The 15788-nt window shown below is 46.4% G+C and overlaps 1 protein-coding gene across 7 annotated transcripts in view; it reads left to right on the forward strand.

Annotated features, from left to right (window-relative positions):
* Positions 1-9536: 9536 nt before the first annotated feature.
* Positions 9537-15788, forward strand: part of LOC307183370 (uncharacterized protein) — a 120378-nt gene continuing 114126 nt past the window's right edge. For 3 of the 7 annotated variants that reach the window (XR_013827459.1, XM_079915779.1, XM_079915781.1), the window contains exons 1-2: positions 9558-10263; positions 14799-14880. The gene's annotated coding sequence lies outside the window, so the exon portion shown is untranslated. Of the gene's footprint in view, positions 10264-14798; positions 14881-15788 lie in introns of all 7 variants that reach the window. The other 4 variants (XM_079915784.1, XM_079915782.1, XM_079915783.1 and 1 more) reach the window with 4 other exon arrangements.

Below are 15788 nucleotides of genomic sequence, written 5' to 3' on the forward strand. Positions count from 1 at the left end.
AGGGTCTATTCAATAACTAAGTCTAGTTTCACAGTTACAAATAAATTATGATGTAACTTTGAATAAATTAAGCTCATCATAAAGGAAGGATACTGAGAGTTGCTACTACCCCTTCCTTGAAGGGCTCTCGTAAGGCACTAATTAAAGTAACAGAGGTGTATATGTATGCATATATTTTCAATGATATTTGTACAGACTTAAAAAGAACTCTGCAGAATGCATTATAAAAACCTTAATGCTGTGTGTCCCTAGTTCCCAGCTCTCTCATTAGAACTACTTAAATGAACACAATCTTATCTGTTAGGATAGCTATCAGAGTACTCCAAATACTACTTCTTGCAGTACCCTGTCCCAACCATTTGCCATCCTCTTCCCATTAGTCCTCAAGTCAGAAGCCCCGAAGATCTGTTCATTAATTTATGAACACATTTCTTCATCCAGCGAAGAAAATTGATTGATCCCTTACCAAATTTCAGGCACCATTCTTCAGTATGATTTATAGGCATGTTCAGGAAACACAGCAGTGATTAACACAGATGAATATAGTCTCTCTTGAGCTGAGTGGGGAGACAAAAGTAAATAAGCAAATATAAAATCATAAGTATAGGGCTTCCCCGGTGGCGCAGTGGTTGAAAGTCCCCCCGCCGATGCAGGGGGCACGGGTTCGTGCCCCAGTCCGGGAAGATGCCACATGCCGCGGAGCGGCTGGGCCCGTGAGCCATGGCCGCTGAGCCTGCGCGTCCGGAGCCTATGCTCCGCATTGGGAGAGGCCACAACAGTGAGAGGCTCGCGTACCGCCAAAAAAAAAAAGCTATGAAAACAAAACCTATGGATGGAGACCTACATGAAAGATGGAAGAGTATAATAATGGCCAGAGTACATTACTGTGGCAGAAGCAGCAGCCCTTAAGGAGGACAACTTTATAAATTACAAATTGGATTTAAATAGACAGGGAATTGAAAGTGGAGACATTATTTTCTGCAGAAGATGATGGACAGGGGAGAACAAAGAAAATAAAACTGAGATTGTTAGCAAAATACAATGCTAAGCATGTAAGTTAGGACTGAGTCCTTAACTTTCATTTTTATTATTGAGTGGGTGAGTATAGATTACTGACTACACAGAACCAAGCCTGGGAACACATTTTATATTTATGATCTTTGTGCCTAAAACTAGATTCTCCTGCAATTTAATATGACACTAGGACAATGACTGGCCAAGTTTTAGATTAATCACTCTTACACAAAGATTTTTCATTCATATAATCTCAAACAAATACTGCGTCACCAATTAAGTTCCAGATCCTATGCACTCTGGCTGAAGATAGAAATATCTTGCAAGCCCAGCGTCACTTTCCTCTTTCTCTGGTAACAAATCACACTTTCTATTATGACAATGGCCCCAGTTATCGGCCCAGGAATAAACACTTGACTCAGGAAGAGCCAATTAAAGCCCTCCTTTAGAGTTGATCGAGAGCTTGAAGGTTAGAGTATTTCAATCTTATGAAATTTTTGTAAAACAAAATTATTTCAAAATCTACTAATTATTCTTTAAGTTCTAGAAACTGCATTCTGTGACTAAGAGGACAATTTATTTGCCGTCGGTTCTGCTCTGCCCACTTTATGTTTCTGTTATTGTGAGATAAAGGCAGTGGGGAATGGCAAACCAATTCTGATTCATTCAACACATGAGTGCTTCTTAGGTACAAAACACCATTCTGAACATTGTCCGAGGTAAAAAGGTAAATAATACCTAGCCCCTTACCCTCAAGGATCTTCCAGCTTAGCAAGGGAAATAAAACATGCACACAGATGACTGCAACAAAAAGAAGATAATGATTGCTGCCAGACGTTTGGGGAGAATGAGTAGAGCAAAGAGAGAACACAGAATAAGGCAACATTCAACAGTCAGCCAAGAACTATTTGTTGAGCAATTGCAAGCTGTGACCTGGAAATGGAAGAGGAGAACATAGATCTTCACATGGGCAGGTGAAAAATCAAGTGTTATTACTTGTAACACAGCTCTTCAAATATATTTTTTGGCACCAAGTGCCTACTAAATAGCCTTAAATTAAAAACTAAATAAGGATACAGTCTCTATCAAATATAGCCTCAGGTACTGATGCCTAAATACTAGGATCACAGTATTTGTGTTCCCAAGGATGCCTTTCTATTGCTTTGCTTCTTTCCCCCTTTCCAAATTAGCTAATGCTGCCTTACCAGGATATCTATTTCACTTGTTCCAGCCTTTTTGATCCAATGTATTGAATAGCAGAATAGGTGAGTTACAAGAGGATATTTTGACTTCAAACAACAGAAATAAAATACTATATAACTGAAAAAAAAGAGGCAATCTTTCAGGCACATGTGGATCCAGGAGTTCACATGTTCTAACCAGGTCCCTTTCTCTCTTCCCCACCCCTTCTTCTCTCTGCCTTTTCTCCTCTCTGGTAGTTCTCATTATGGGATTCAAATATTTCCCTGTTTATGTGGGAGCTTCTGGCACAGCTGCGGGCTTATACCCTCGCAGCTCCAGGGCTGGCTGGAAGGGGCGGGCGCATCACAGCATAAGGTTGCACAAGGTGTGCACTTATATAGCAGGGCATCACATCTATGAGGGATTGATGATCACATTGTATACAGGGGTAGCTTCGCATAGTTTTTACATCACTTTTCTTGAAGATGGCAGTAAAATGGTATGTTTTTACAAAATCAAATAGTGTAACGTTGTCCAAAAGATATACATAAAGCATTTAGAGGAAGGAGGCTCCTTTTTCTTTTAACTCCGGCACGGATTGTCTATTGGACAGTGGTAACCCTATGTCATCAACCTCGTTACTCCAGCAGAAGTCCAGGGATTAGCCCTGCATAACTCTTGTTAGCCTCTATTCCCTTCCTTGAACACTGTAGCCAGAAGGTTTTTTTCCTCCTCAAACCTTAACTATTGAAACCTGGAGGAGGGACATGTCTGAAAAGAAAATGATGGACTGGACTCTCCCTAGAAGGAAGATAAATGGGTGGTCAAGAAGAAAGAAAATAAAATCCTCTGTACCAGGAAATGTTTGGAGTGTTTTTTGGGTATCAAAAAACGGGTGCCCTACACATAAAGCAACAAAGGATATTGGTCTAAAAAGAACACCATGGCCCAAGGTGCATGACCTATTTCAACAGAGGATTTGAAAGTTAAAAGTTAACCTGTAAAACATTCAATTCAATTTCATCATTTTACAGATGGGCAAAGTAAAACTCAGGCACAGGAACAGAAGTGCCAAGGTCAGACAGGTGGTTGGTGGAAGAGACAACCAACTTCCCAACTTCTGACTTTTTAGGTGTGTGTGTGTGTGTTGTTTTGTTTATGTGCAAGGACATTTTTCTTTAGTACACTAACATTACAACAGAAAGTATAGTCTTGTTTTGGTTTTCTCTGCGCCCTCAATTCTGTATAAGACAGTTTCGCTGTCCTCCAACAGAAAGGCTCAGCAAGAGTAGAGACCACCATAAGCAGTACACGTGGGCACCAAGGGCAGATACATTGCCCTTCCTTGTGTAGGAACTAGGGCCACTTGTTGCTTTAATGGGCCAAGTTTGGGCTGGACCTGCAGGAGGGGACACCTTTGAAAAACAGCTTCCTAACTGCACTACAACCTGCTCTGGCATCCTGGTTCCACTCCCCAAACCCCCCAAATCTTCAGCCAGAAAAAAAAAAAAAGAATGGATCACTGGATCGATGGGGAGATTTCTGTCTGCTCCTCCTACTGCCACCTCTTTCTTGCTATTTCCTGCCCCAGGAAACCTGACATCAGCCCAAAAGCATCTCTGGAAATGGGTAGGAGGGAGCCTTACACCTGTCAGCGCCAGAGAAGAGAGTGCGCTCTGCAGAGTTCTCAGTTGTTCCATCTCTTGCGATGAAAGGAAGAAAAGGAGCGAATCCGCCACAGATTTACTGGAGACCAGGGTTACTTCATCCGGCTCCGGCCACAGTAACCCCTGAAGACCAAAGATGCATTTCCATTCCCAGCATTTCTTGTTGGCGTCTTTCCCTACAGGCTAGCCCAGTGCCTGGCCCCGGAGAAGTCTCTGCGTAAAGGTTCTTTAGGTCATAAATCAGGCTCCTGTGTGTATGTGTGTTTTTCTTAGGAAAAACTGGCACAGACGAATTAGCAGTACAGACTGGGGTCTCCCTACTACCCTTCATGCTTGGCGGCATCACCTTCGACTACCTCGCATTCTCCCGGCGCTGACAGTCCCGGCTCCGGACCTCAGGGTTGGAAGCAGTCAGCCCCAGCTAGAACCGCCCTGTCCGGGGCTGATGCCACCCTGTGCCTAGAATGCGCGTGTGGGTGCAGGCGGGCGAGCGAGCGGCTTCTACAGTGAGACCGAAGCAGGAGCTCAGCCTTCGCCTGCGACCTGCAATCCCCAGATTCCCTGGGGACCTCGAAACTGCCAATCGGAGGTACTCCCCCCCTCCACAGCCGCCCACCTATTCCCTCCCCCCTTACCTCAGCACGCAGCCCCTCCCTGCGTGATGATGCAAAACCGTGGGGAGGGTGGGCGCTGGGAAGGGTGGGGAGAGCCTGAGAGCGAGCGAGGGTGGGAGGGAGTGGGCGGAGGAGGAGAGGGAGCCGAACGCGCATTTAAAGCGATAGCCATGCTCGCTCTCTCCCCAGTGCTGGGCTGTTGGAGAGCTCGAGCTGCAAGCCACCGAGCGCGAGCTCGAGCGCGGCGCGCTGGCCGGGGAACCCAAGAGCGCACGGCGCTCCAAGATGGCAGGCGCCGCGGGACCCCCCCACCCTCGCCGGCTGCCCTTCCCCGGGCGCCCCTACCCTCCTCGCCCGCAGGAGACCCTGGGCTTCCCCGGAGGAGCTCACCCCAAGGGGCCAGGACGCCGGCGAGCCCGCCACCGTCCCCTCGAGTGCCGCCGCCACCACCGCAGCCGCGGGAGCAGCATTGTCCAGCTGGGGAAGCTGCTCCGCGCCCTGACTTTGATGAAGTTTCCCTGCTGCGTGCTGGAGGTGCTTCTGTGCGCGCTGGCGGCGGCGGCGCGCGGCCAGGAGATGTACGCCCCGCACTCCATTCGGATCGAAGGGGACGTCACCCTCGGGGGGCTGTTCCCGGTGCACGCGAAGGGTCCCAGCGGAGTGCCCTGCGGCGACATCAAGAGGGAGAACGGGATCCACAGGCTGGAAGCGATGCTCTAAGCCCTGGACCAGATCAACAGCGATCCCAACCTGCTGCCCAACGTGAGGCTGGGAGCGCGGATCCTGGACACTTGTTCCAGGGACACTTATGCGCTCGAACAGTCGCTCACTTTCGTCCAGGCGCTCATCCAGAAGGACACCTCCGAAGTGCGCTGCACCAACGGCGAGCCTCCGGTTTTCGTCAAGCCCGAGAAAGGAGTTGGAGTGATTGGGGCTTCGGGGAGTTCGGTCTCCATCATGGTAGCCAACATCCTGAGGCTTTTCCAGGTAGGGGGGCGCTCCCTCCGGGGCAGAGCGCGCCGTAGCTCCCCGCGCTCTTTATCCTGAAGGCTGGCTTGGACTCCAGGGGTGCGGGGTCTGGTCAGCCTTCGCTCATTTCCACCCTGGAGATCCTGCGGAATCCCTCCCACCTCACCCGAGGAGGTACTTTCCCTGCTTGATTCATTTCCCTTCCATCTCTCCCCTGTCCGCGCTCCACTCCATCCGGCTTGACATTCTGGATTTATGGCCCCATTGACAAGAAACAGTCTCCGAAAAACAAGGCGATGATTTAAATGGGTTTGCATTCGAGTGAAATATGGTTCCAAAACAGGCTTGTAAAAGTGCCGGGCTCCTGTGAGAGCCACTTAGGCGCAAGGAATATGAAAGATGAGAAGACGCCTAGAAACTAGGCATTTCTCAACTCCCCAGCTTCCCTGCCCCAAGCCGCCCGACAAGCTGCAGCTCCCTTGGAAAATTTCGAGAAGAGCTTAGGGAGGCAGTTCTTAAACCGAAGGCTAGGTCTTCACCTACATTTGGACGTGAATTGCCCATTTCGCTCGGGTTGGATTTCCCGACCTGTAACCTGTCTCTGCGAGGGCATGGGGCGGAAGGCGTGGGGACTGTCCTCAAGCGGGGAGAAGCCACCCGCAGACGTGCCCCCAGGTGATTTGCTCTGGGCAGTTGTTTGCACCGTCTAAACTGCCTTTGCGATCCGGCCACTGGCAGGAGCCGGGCGATCAGCTTTCTACTCCTGCCAGCTCAGAGCCCGGAGGTGAGCTCATGCTAACTGCGAAACACAGTCGCTTTGTCTGCACCCACCCTGTGCCCATCCTTTCCCACGACCTCTCTAACGCAGCCCCCAACCCCAGTCCTGGGTTTTGAGGACGATTCTCAGAGCCAGACAAGAAGGCGCCTGGAAGGAGGCAGTAGGGTGCGCTGAGCAAGGCCGGGCGGTCCTCTAGCTCCGGGTGCAGGCGGGCAACGGCGGAAGAATGCGAGGACGGCGGAAGATGCGAGGACGGCGGATCGGGCCCGCTGAGCGGTGGGCGGTGCTGCAGTGCTCTCTCACCGCCTGCTCCCGCAGCCTCGGCCCCGAGGCTCCTGTGCCGCCCTGGGTATAGATGGATGGCTTCTGGATGAAGAAATTGAGTTTCAGGGTCTGCGTGACTATGGGTTCTCTTGTTTCTCTGTCTTTCTTCCTGTGTGTCTCTCTCCTTGTGTCTCTTTCTCCCTGCCTTTTTTTTTTTGTCTCTCTGTTTTTATGTTCTCCCTTTCAATTTCTGCCTCTCTTTTCCTTCTCTACCCCTATCTCCAAGTTTTTTGTTCATCTCTGTCTTGAAGTGATCCTTTCCTAATGCACAGCTCTCTCCCTGCCTGGTAGGACCCAAGCTCAGTTAGTCCCTTCTCCAGATGTTCTGGCTGACCCTTATGCTCCCCGTAGCTAAAAAGTCGGCTCCCTCTCAAGTGCCTTTCCTGAAGCATGTTGGGTTTCTGGAGGGGACTCCTTGTGAGATTCAAGCTGTCACTACATCAGCACCCAGGGGTATGAAGTTTGTGTTTGTGCCAGAAGGAGGGGTGCCTGTCTAAAGCTGCAGCCTGGTATGGCCCCTCTGAGCCTCTGAGCATCCCTAGCACCTGTTGAGTATGCCACCTCTAGATGTTTGCAAGGCCAAAAGTGCTTCTGGGCAGCCTTCACTTTGAGGTAATGCTGTCAGGAAGAGCCTGGGTTGTTGGAAGCAAAACCCAGAAGCACTTCCTTTACCTCTGAGCTTAAACTAGAGAACCTGAGGAGGCAGCGCTGCAGGGAGGATGAGGCCAGAGGTCACCTGAGAACCACAGGGGCAACTCACAGTATTTTTACTGGAGCTCTGGGGGTTGAAGGCACATTTGCTGTTTGACATTTTAAAAATTATTTTGGTGCCTTCACTTGGAGCTTGGGAGCTTGCAGATGGGCCTGCCTGTCGAAAAAAGAGTGAAATCTTAAAGTCAAGAGAGAGCTTGCAGACTAGGTGAAGGATTGTGTTTGCTGAAAAAGATTCCAGGGGGAGCTGATTCCTTCTCTGGTGTGTGGATCTGAGGCACTTGCAAGAAAAGAGAACGCTTGCCTTATGCTTAGTTCCCCCGTTCCCTGGGCTGGGAAGGAAAGGAACGGAATGCCAGCATTAGCAGTGTGCGTTGGGACCAAAACCATTCAGAGAAAACACTGTCATTTTCCTCTAATTTGCAAATTGCAGCTATTCATGTTGCATTGAACAGCTGAGGGAAAAGAGCCCCCAGTTTTCACCTGCATTTATTGAGAAGAGGCTGGTAGTAGGAGGGATGCACCAACTTGTGGCTTGTGCTGCAAGCTGGATATAAGCTTGGTGTGAGCATCCTGGTTAACCACTGCCCATGTTCAAATATACAGAGATAGATTCCAACAGTCTCTTCCAGTAGCCTTATTTTTGCGTGTGATCTTAGAAGCTCCTGGCATGTAAGTCCAGTCCCCAGTTTCCCAGCCTCTGTAAACCTGCAAAATGAATAGAGAGAATAGTGGAACACAGACCCCTTGTTCAAAGACACAGTCACTTTAGGGAAAGAGGAAAAGAACGGGTAGGTGAATCTTCTCTGGGATTGCAGGGTTCAGCTCAATGAAGACTGTCCTGTATAAAAGAAACTCCTCTAAATGGTTGAATTCTTAGCTCTCCAGAGATTTGAGTTTTCTTTTCCCCAGTCCCTGTGGGTTGCTGTGGGGAATGTGTCAAACCTATCATTTGAGATAAAAATTTATGGTGAGGTAAGCTTCTAGGCTGGGGGAAGGAAGACTTAGTGACTGAAATGGGGGATGCTAAGCACTGGGGGGCAGGAAGGAACAAGGAGCTAGCAATGGATGTAACAAATGCTGCAGCTGCCAGCAAAGCCTGGATTGAACTTCCTTCCTGAAAATGAGGACCCGGGCAAGAATGACCACTCAGATGTAAACAGTGTCTCTGACTGGGAATTCTCATCTGCCTGCCGGTGGGCCAGAGCTGAGCAAGTCCTTTCTCTCTCCTCTGTATGCACACTGAACTGCTTAGTAAGTGACATGTCAGAGGACAGGAATCATATTCAGTGGATCTTTCAAATCCAGGAGTTTGAGGCTAATGAAATTAGTGTGAGGCCAGGGCTCTGCCAACTAGAATTAAGTCACTGCAGCCACCCTGCAATGCATTTTCAGCCTGAAGGGAGCATCAGGTAGGAATTTCGGGAGATTTGTTTCGGAGCCTGTACAAAATAATACTCTCCTAATGCTAAGAAAGATTAAATGTAAATTAATATTGACTACGAGTAACATATTTAAAAAATAATCGCCGAGTGGGGGATGGCTTAAAGTGGAGAGATTATATAATATGGTGGCCAAAGAATAAATCTCCCCTGACCACTGTTTCATGGGCTATAAGTAAGATCTATTACAATGGAAAGTAATGGGAACGTTTTTATTCAAGGCTTCTCTGCTATTGACTTGAGAGCAAACACTCTGAGAGTATAAATTACTCTTGCTGTGTGCTGACTCTGAATGAACAATATTTCATGTGCAGTGACATGGTCTAAGCTATAGACTTGGAACTGAATGGCATCTGTTTCAATTGCTTTGTTCTCTCAAGAGCAACTAGATAGAAAAAAGTGGTCAATTTGACCCTTGTGGGAGCGTGTTGCAAATCTAAACCTGTGTCCCTCATACCATAAATGAAATACATTCGTAAATTTGTGAGTGTTTTCCTTCTGTTCATTGATGCTTGAGTATAATCTCAAACTTTGGCAGCAACATTTTATACATAAGTACTTGGTTTTCTTCCTTTCTTCTTTCTCTTCCTCCTCTCTCTCTCTCTCTCTCCATCTTATGTAATTGGATAGAACTGGGCACCTAGGATGATGTGGTGTTACTATAGTGGGATTTTTTTTTTTTAAAAAAACAACTCTAACTTACCCTTTTAAACATTTCATAAATACAGGTGTCAGTGCCATTTGGAATAGTCTCTATAACAATTTCTGTCTCCACATTTACTGTGTTTCAGCAATTTACCTAACAGATGGTGAGTGGGCAATTTTTAAAGGGGCATTTTTTAAAGAGCGGAGGGGGAAGGAATAGAGACAGGCACATACTATATTTGAAGTTACCTCCACGTGTATTTTATGTATGTATACCCATACAATTAAGAAGTCTTTGGATGTTTTATCTTCAAGAATAATTCAGATACTGGATTACTTGAATATCATAAACATTTAGGGTTTAACAGATTCGTTACATATAGACGTTGTATCATGGATTGAAAAGACCATAGCCAGCGGGCAGCAGCGGGCGAAGCGACCGAGCGGCGGCGAGGGCTGGACGGCGGGTGCACGGGTCCGTGCTTCCTCGCGGTGGAAGGCTGGGGTTCGCCAGAGACGCCGGGTTGCTCCGCGTTGCCAGGTTACCGAGCGCGTGCCCCCCGCCCGCTCTTCCGCCCGGGCCGCCCTCGGCGCCGCCTGAGCCGCGGTGCGGGCTGCGCGGGGCGCCGGGTCCGCGGAAGCCTGGGTCGGGGGCTGCGTGAGGGACTCTCGTCGCGCGTGGACGCTGCGCGAGCGTGCAGGGGACGTAGGGCGCCGACCTGGGGCTCCCCGGCGCTCCGGCTCCGCTCAGGGCGCCCTCTCAGGGGCCTCCGGCGCGAGGCCCCCTTCGTGGTCAAGATGGCGGCGCCCAGGCGGGCCGCGCCGAGGTGAGCTGGAGCTGGGCCCGGAGAGGGGTGAGTCAGCCACGCCCAGGACTTGGACCCCGGGCTCGTCTCCCGTCTCCCGGGGAGCGGCGGGTGAGTGGGCGCGGCCGCGCGTAGGTTCCTCTCGTGGGGTGGTCAGCTCTTCGTGCGTCCGCAGACTTCTGTCGTCTGATAGTCAGATCTGGGGTGGCCCAGGTTGGAGGCGAGGGTGCTTGATTGGGGAAACCTGAGGGGTTTAAGGACTGTGTTGGGATCGTTTCAGACCCCAGCAAGAAGCTGAGCAAGTTTTCTCCTCTCTTCCCGGCTAAGTGTTCTCCCTTCTCTGAAGACGCCAGCTTTTCTGAATCACCTTGTTCCCCGGGGGGATACAGTTGGTGGTTCTGACCGTGGAACGTAGGACCCGGCGCGGGGAAGCCTGAGCTGGTTCTAGTTACTTTGTTTGCAAAGCACTTGTCTTGTCTTTGGAATCTTTGTGTATATAACCAACGTTGGGAAGAGCCAGCGTTTTCTCCTCCAAAACACTGCGAGGGGTAACTTTATACGTAAGAAACAAGTGGGCGTTCACATCCATCTCTTTTCCAACCACTGAGTTTTGGTTGTGTTTCCTTTCTTTAAGTTTGTCTCGTTTTGAAGTGATAACAAAACAAACAAACAAACAAAAAAACCATAGCCAGTTACACAAAGTATATACTCTAGTCTCAGTCCTGCCATTAATTAGCTATGTTACCTTAAGTCATTTATTTTTTCTAGGCCTCATTTTTCTCATGTGATGTTTTTTCTTTGGAAAAGTATAGTTTCTCGAAGTCGCTAATCTCTGTGTCATAGTTCAGCTTGGAGAAAACCTGTTCTTATCCAAACTCCATGACATTGTATTTCAGGCTCCAACTTTGGACTTTGAGTGAGTTGGGGGCAACTTTTTAAGGATATTTTCACACAGGTTTTTTAGTTAATATCAGTCTAGCTGACTTGTCATACTCAGACTTTCTCCCATATTCTTTTACCAGTGTGTTCCTTAGTCATATACATAAAGACTGTTGTGGGAAAAATGACCTCCTGGGTCAGCTTACTGCATGGTCATCGACACAGGACAGGGAGTAAGATTCTGTGGATTTTACAGAAGCAGATACAGGTTTCATTTTCCATGTCCTCTCCCCTTTCATCTTACAAAAAAACAGCAGGCTTTTCTTGGAGAACTGCCAGATAATGCCATCCTGCCTCCTCAGGGGCCCCGGGGATGAGTCGCCCAGGGACTGAACTCCAGTAAAGCAGGTGATTGGCTCATGGGTAGGCGTCTGACCTCGGCTAAGTCTATCAGACTGCTCTCCAGGACTTTTCTCTCAGAGCAAAATGGAAGAATTGTCTTTTCTCTCTGGAATTTCTAAGCTGGGGAGATATGACTCTGGGACTCCCAGTGACCATCCAGCACAAGGAGAGACTTTCTGTAAAATAAAGTCTTGCAGAGGTAAGCAGCGCTGAGGGATGGAGAGAGAGCTGGAACCCTGCTGATACTCTGGAACGTCCAGATCCAACTGTATCTGAATATGGCTGCATCCCTGAATTTCTAGTACTTGTTTGTTGAGGTGGTTGTTGTTGTTTGGTTTTTGTTTTTAAATTTCCTTTGACTATTTTGAATTTGTTTTCAGCCATGTGCATTTGAAAGCATCATAGCTAAAAGAGCTAATTTCCTACATTAATGTCAGGTTTGCTGACTGGCATTCCATAAGTGAAAAATCATATCCGCTATTTTCTTTAAATAAAATCCTTCTAGCTCAGGTTTGAGATATTCAAAACTCTGCCTCCTACCCCCCTCTTTGCAACATTTACTGTATCACCTTGAAGCATTTGTGACCACATCTTTCCCATCTAGACGCAGTTGAGAGAGAGAGCAAAGACTTCTGATATAAACTGCAACCTATATGCCTCCTACCTGGAAGCTTTAGAACATACTTGATTCTTGTCATTAAAGCAAATCCTTTGTTGTTGTCTCCAGGGCACAGAAGCATTTTCATGGCATAATAGAGTACAAAGTACATTAAGCCTAACTCTACTTCTCACCCTCTTTTACTTTAAATAGGCAGAAAAGAACAATCTCAAACACATTTTCCCAACAAATAAAATACATATACGATTATGTTTAGAAGACATTTATGCAACATATAGTTAGACTGATGAATTAATGGACCTTTCGCCAATTGGCACAGTAAATATATATGTTCGATGTGCTTAATTAAAAAGAAGACAATAACATATTTTTACAGGTTAATTATCTGAGAAGAGTATTGTGCCAGCACACTTGATACTACAGTATTTCATGTTTGACAAGTAACCTTTTTTCAATTATATTTACTGCTAAATGTTTCTTGGATCAAGCTATTAAATTATAAAGTCAAAAGTAAAATGATATGAAATTACAATGATAAAGGGACACATATCCCACTTTATGAGAATAGAAGTTCTAATTTCTTTTCAATACTACTAGTAGTGACCACAATACTAATTTGAGCCCTTACTATGAGCCACTGTGCCCATATACATTTAGTTCTTACAGTAGTTCTGCAAAGGGCATATAATAATCCACACTGTAAAGCTGAAGAAAGTGATTCTCATAGCTGAAAGTCACATAGCTGGTGAGTGGCAAAGTCTAGATTCAAACTTAGAGTCGTCTGACAATGCCCAGGTTGTTGACCACTATGTACACTGCTCAATTGTTGCACCAATAAAGAAGGGCTTGAAATAATTATAGATTTGCCTACCCCGAAACTGCAGTGATTTAAAGACATCAGAGTTGCCAGTTGCTTAACCACATCTACTTACAGTAAGAAATTACATTTTATTTCATTTCTAAAACAAGATTAATTCTGCAGGCCCATCGAAACTTGAGCACACAAATCCTACCTCCAAATGAAAGATGCTTGTTTTCCATTATTCAACACATGGCCCTGTACAGAGGCAATAAATATATAGTAGAATTTTCATTCAAATAAGTGAGAAGAGAGGTTTCTTCTTGTCCTGATTCAGTGCCCATCATTATGGATTATGATGGCTCTTCCCAAACTTTACTTCATTCCCTCCACTCTTTCTACAAAACTCCAGTAATGGAATCCATCATTCAGATATATGTGCAAAGCGAAAGGACTGTATTAATACAGTTGTTGAAAGTCAAGTTGATAGAGCACAGGAAATACATCCTAATAAATGCAACATTAATGTTTGTGTGGGCCTTGGAGTGAGGGGTAGAAGAATTTTCAGTTTAATGGAATATTTTGCCTCTTGCTATGAAAGTGCGGCTTAATAGTCTTGTAATTGGTCATTTACAGAATCCTCCATCTCTGGGTTTCATGCTTTCTTTACTCTGCAGCTGTTGATTCCTTCTCTTGTTCTGGATGGAAGAGAGCCACTTCAAAGGGCTCAGCCTGGCTTTTTGTGTTATTGTTGAGATGAAGATATTTCCATTTATTAAAGCGCACTATTTAAACATTTTTATCATGTTTTAAACTTGACTGTGTTCTGAAGGTATGAGCACAGGCAGACATAATGGGGGATGTTTTCCAGGAGAAAACATACTCTTATCAAAGGAATTATCAGAATTTTCATGTATGGATTGAGAATCAAATTCTGGAGTTAGACCTGAATTTAAATTCATACTCACAACTTATTACCAGTCTCATCTTGATCAAACGGTTACCACACTTCTCATCAATTTCCTTATCTTTGAAAGCGGAATAAGAGAAGTATGCCTGGTGGAGTTACACATCAAGCTCATCTGATAGAATATTCATAAGGATTTTGCACAAAATGTACATGGAAATATTTTAGCACCGAGTTTAGCATGCGATTCGTCTTCAATACATTTAAGAGCTATTATTTTATTATTATTATGCTATCACTAAATATCACTATTACTTAAATGTCATTATTGCTAAAATTGCTGTAAAATTACCGCAGTAACCCATGATGAATTCCCCTCTTCTGTTTCCTTTGTTTAAATGGAAAATATATATATAGATCTAGACAGAGAACACTTTAGTGATCCTATTCAGTGGAGTGAGAATTTCCATGGCACTGATTAAAACAAATCCTGAATTGCATGGACTTAAGATAGCAGAGAGGGGCTTCCCTGGTGGCGCAGTGGTTGAGAGTCCGCCTGCCGATGCAGGGGACACGGGTTCGTGCCCCGGTCCGGGAAGATCCCACATGCCGCAGAGCGGCTGGGCCCGTGAGCCATGGCTGCTGAGCCTGCGCCTCCGGAGCCTGTGCTCCGCAACGGGAGAGGCTGCAACAGTGAGAGGCCCGCGTACCGCGAAGAAAAAAAAAAAAAAAAAAAGGTAGCAGAGAGGCTAAGAGATTTGAAGTTAGACATCCCCAAGTGTGAATTCTACTGTGACCCTCTTCTAGCTCTAAAACCTTGAGGAAGTTACTTAAACTTTCTGAGCTTTACTACTAGTTTCCTCATCTGTATCTTTTCCAGGACTATTTATCAAGCATCTTCCTGTTCTCTATGCTTGGAGGTATCAATGAATAAATTAGACAAGAGCCTTTGCCTGCGTGCTCCTTCTTGCATGCTTTCTCCCTCCTTACACTCTCGTGTGGAAACGGATGTTATAAATAAATTCTATGCTTTGTCACAGGTTGATGGGCGCTACGGGATAAGGAAAAGGATGTGAAGCTCACTGAAGAGGCTTGCGTTGGGAGTGCTGGAGGCGTGTACAGGTAGGTTCTGATTTTAAATAGGGTAGTCAGGGTGGATTTTATAAGTTGACATTTGAGCAAAGACTTGAAGTGAGGGAGTTGTCAGAATGTATGATGGGGAGACCACTCCCTGGGAGCAAGAATAACCAGTCCCAAAACTCTAAGGCAGAAATATGCCAGGCAGCTTGGAGGAATATCAAGGAGACCACCCTGGCTGACTTAGTCAGTGGGGAGGAAGAGACAGCAGGAGGGCTGGAGGTCGGATATGTGACGGGATGGATTGGGTAAGTCCTGGGAGGCCATCACATGCATTGTGTCTTTTACTCTAAACGTAGGCAGCCAGGGACAGGATTTTAGCCGAGGTGTGGCATGAACTGTCTCTTGTTTGAAAAGCATAGCTCTATCTGTGGTCTTGAGGATGTGGGGAGAGAGTGGAGTCAGGGAGAATCTCAGGAGGCGACTACAGGATCCTCGAGGTCTATGTTGGTGGCCTGCACCAGGCTGCTAGTGGCTGGTAATTCTCAGAAGTGGCACATTGGGAAGGTTGTGACAGCATTTCGTGGTAGATTGAATGCAAGAATGGAAAGGAAGAGGGGGTCAAGGGTGAATTCGAGATTTAGGGCCTGGGGAACTGGAAAGGTGTGGTTACTGTCACCTAAGATGGAAAAAGTTTGGGGTAGAGCATGTTTGGGGGATTAAAGACCAGTTTTGGAGGTATAAGATTTGAGATGTTTTTGTGACATCCAAGTAGAGGTGCTGAGTACACAGTTGGATACACAAGTCTGCAGTTCTGAAGAAAGGTCTAAACTAGAGATACACTTTAATACCATGGAGATATTAAGAATAATTACATGGAAGCGCTATTTTAAAGATAAAATGAAGTAATGCAATTAGCACTCTGTCTTCTCAAAACATTTAATAACTGTTAG

This window comes from Stenella coeruleoalba (assembly GCF_951394435.1).
Source record: "Stenella coeruleoalba genome assembly, chromosome: 3".
NCBI lineage: Eukaryota > Metazoa > Chordata > Mammalia > Artiodactyla > Delphinidae > Stenella > Stenella coeruleoalba.